Here is a 3,671-nt window from a genome sequence, read left to right as displayed (position 1 = left end):
ACCCCCAAATAATAATAATAAAAAAGAAAACCTATGACTTGTTTATTTCTAGAATTTTCCATTTAATATTTTCAGATCAAGCCAGTAGCTGAAACTATGAAAGTGAAACCATAGGTAATAAGAGTCTAACTATGGTACTTCAATCACACTCCACCTTTCCTACAGAGGAATCACAAGGAAGATATCAAAGCAATTACCATCTCCTCCTAGGCTCCATTACCAAGCAGGTCCCACCAGAGTTCTTTATGGGACAGATACAGAAGCTTAATGTTTCTGTTATAGCAGCTAGAAAATTAAGTTAAACTGACTTAGGCAAAGAGTAGACTTAATTGGTTCATGCGACAGAAAAGCTAGGAGATCTAGCTTCCACCATGTTGGGGTTCAGGGACTCAATCAAAGGCATTATAAGCCAGCAAGTCTCCACATACTTCTTCTGTTGACTTCCTCAGCCCTTCCCTGTTGGTGTGGAATTCACCATTTCAAGGTCTAGGCCCATCCCCTAGCCTCCCCGCAGCCCAACAAAAGAACAAGCATAGCAGAAAAATGAATAATTTCCCCCATAGTTCCAACAAAAGCACCAGAAATGGCTTGGTTTGGGTCACCTTCTGTATTAGTCAACTCTCCATTGCTGTGACAAAATGCCCGAGAAAATCAACTTCAAAGGAGAAATCATTTGGTTGGGACCATGCTTTCAGAGGTTTCTATCCATGGTTGGTTAGCCTGATGGCTTTGGACATATGGCCAAGCAGAACATCATGACCAGTAGAACAGGGTGGAGAAAAGCTGCTTACCTCATGACAGTGGGTAGTAAATAGAGAGGAAAAGATTGGGATTCCAATATCCCCTTCCAGAGCAATGATCTAACTGACTCCTTTCCATGAGGCCTTACCTGCTAAAAGTTCTACCACCTTCAAATAGCATCACAGGTGGGCAACCAAGCCTTGAACACATGGCTTTTGGGTTTCATTTCAGACCCAAACCATTACACCTGCATCTCCATACTAATCACAGTGGCCACAGGGAGGTGGGTCTGGGTATGTGACCCACAATGGTGTGGGAGGTGCATAGGCAGCTTTGCCAGCTCCATGGGAGCTGAGAGAGGGAAGAAGTACAATCCCAGAGGAAAACTGGAGGGAGGAAGGGATGGCCAGCAAGAAAAGATGCTCACTGCTTTTCCTCCTCAGGTCCACAGGAGAAGGGCCCCTCACTTCCATGGGCCTCTTGGGAGTTCTGCACTTCATCTTTTATTATTTATTTTCTATTGTTTTGCTCAAGGAGGACCCCTAAAGTTAGACAAGCTTCAGGACTCCCTAAATCTAGAGCTACCCTATACTGTCCACATCCCCTTCAGTTATAGCCAATCAGGCACCAAGTTCTTGCCAATGGCCTAACAACATTGCCTTCCTCCCACCAACAGCTTGAAATGGAGGTTCTTATCATCTCTTGTCACAGAACTGCATCCTACCTCCATCCTCTCCCAGATCCATCTCCAGAACTGCATCCTACCTCCATCCTCTCCCAGATCCATCTCCAGATCCATCTGCTGATTCCTCAAAAATATTAAACATGGAATTATCATGTGACCCAGCAATTCCAATTCTGGGCATATACCCAAAATAATTGAAAGCAGGATCTCGAAGAGATATCCATATACTTTTGTTGGTAGAAGCATAATTCACAATAGCCTGAGGTGGAAACAAACTATGTCCACTGATGGGTGCACAAGTAACAAGAGGTGGAATATAAATGCAATTGCATGGTACTCAGCCTTAAAAAGAAAGAAATTCTAACACACACGACAATATGATGAACCTTGAAGCAAGTCAATCACAAAAGGGTAAGTGATTCCACTATACCATACTACATAGCATTCTAAATATGATAGATTCAGCCAGGGGAGTTATAGTTTAATGGGGACAGAGTGTCAGTTTTACAAGATGAAAAGAGTTCAGTGGGTGGTTGGTGGTGATGTAGTATAACAGTGTGAATGTACTCAATGCCACCTACTTGCACACTTTTAGTGGCTAAGATAGTCAATTGTATGTAGACTTTGCCATGATTTTAAAAAAGAAACCCAAAATTGATGCCCTAATAACTTTTCTAAATACACATGAGATTATGGTATCCACCCTACATTTAAAAGCCCAGTGGCTCTTTATTTGGCCACTGAACCAGGCCCAAGCTCATCAGATCTCAAGATTGCTCTAATGAGGATTTTAAAATCATAAATGCAAAGTGCTTAATTATGTAGCACCATATAATACAGAGTAAGTGCTCAATAATTGGATGCTATTACCATTATTATTATAGTGTTATCTGGCTTCTCCCTACCTCTCCAGTCTTGTCTTCTGCCACTTCTAACCTTATGTTTCAATTTCAACAAGAGTGCTGACTGGGTCATGCAGTGTCACACATACGTGTCACACAGGTTGTTTTCTTGCTTCTACTTGTTAACAATTATCCTTCAGAATCCAACTCAAACATCACCTTTCCCCAGAAGACTTCCTTGCCTCCAATAGATGTCTTCACCCCCGTTTCTAGGAGTCCTTTCTGTTTGGAAATGTTTCTATTTTTGCTTCTCACACATTGTCATGTAAGGTATGGGTTTCCATGCCCCTTCCTAGATTGCAAGCTGATTTGGGGCAGAAAACTGTTACTCATTGCTTTATTCTTTAGGATTTTATATTGAATCTGGCATAAAGTAGATGGTTAACAAAGTTTTGCTCAATATGACAAGCACTTCCTTAGATATCTTTACAAATTTTATGCCACATAATCCTCAAAACTACAACTATGAGGAACTATAATATGGCCCTGTTTTTCTTCAGATGAAATCCAGGTTCAGAAAAGTTAGTAATTTAAGGTCACATAGAAGTGAGATCAGAATCATAATTTCTTACTTTTTTTTTTCTGTTTCTGAAACCTTTTTCTTTCCCCCTTTCTCTCTCTCTCTCTCTCTCTCTCTCTCTCTCTCTCTCTCTCTCGTACTGGGTACTGAACCCAGGGGTACTTAACCTGAACTATATCTCCACCCCTTTTTACTTTTTAATTTTCAAACAGGGTCTCACTAAGTTGCTTAGGACCTTGCTTACATTGCTGAGGCGGACCTCAAACGTGTGATCCTCCTGCCTCAGCCTCCTGAGTTGCTGGGATTATAGGCAGGCACCACCATGCCTAGCTGAAATCTATGTTTTTCTTGCCACACAATATTACATCATTATAATCAATAGTTTCCTCATAGAGAGAGTGTAAAGAAAATTTAAAAGTGAGAGTTAAATCCTGGGGTTACGGGCTGGGGATGTGGCTCAAGCGGCAGCGTGCTCACCTGGCATGCGTGCGGCCCGGGTTCGATCCACAGCACCACATACAAACAAAGATGTTGTGTCCGCCGAAAACTTAAAAAAAAAAATAAGTGTTAAGAATTCAAAAAAAAAAAAAAGAAAAAAGAAAAGAAAAGAAAGAAATGTTAAGTGTTTAAAAATAAATAAATAAATAAATCCTGGGGTTACTCCGATTTGGAGAAGAAAAAGAAAACAAATAGATTCACAAAGTACCAAAAAAAAAAAAAATCACTAATATGAACCCAGGAAACAAGAAGAACATTTTAAAGGAAAACTAGTCACCATACAAGGTAAACAAAGACAGAAGACAAGACTATTTTATCTTTCAGA

Source organism: Callospermophilus lateralis, chromosome 7 (genome assembly GCF_048772815.1).
Source record: "Callospermophilus lateralis isolate mCalLat2 chromosome 7, mCalLat2.hap1, whole genome shotgun sequence".
Taxonomy (NCBI): domain Eukaryota; kingdom Metazoa; phylum Chordata; class Mammalia; order Rodentia; family Sciuridae; genus Callospermophilus; species Callospermophilus lateralis.
The sequence above is the reverse complement of the archived record's forward strand: the minus strand, read 5'-3'. Positions refer to the sequence as shown.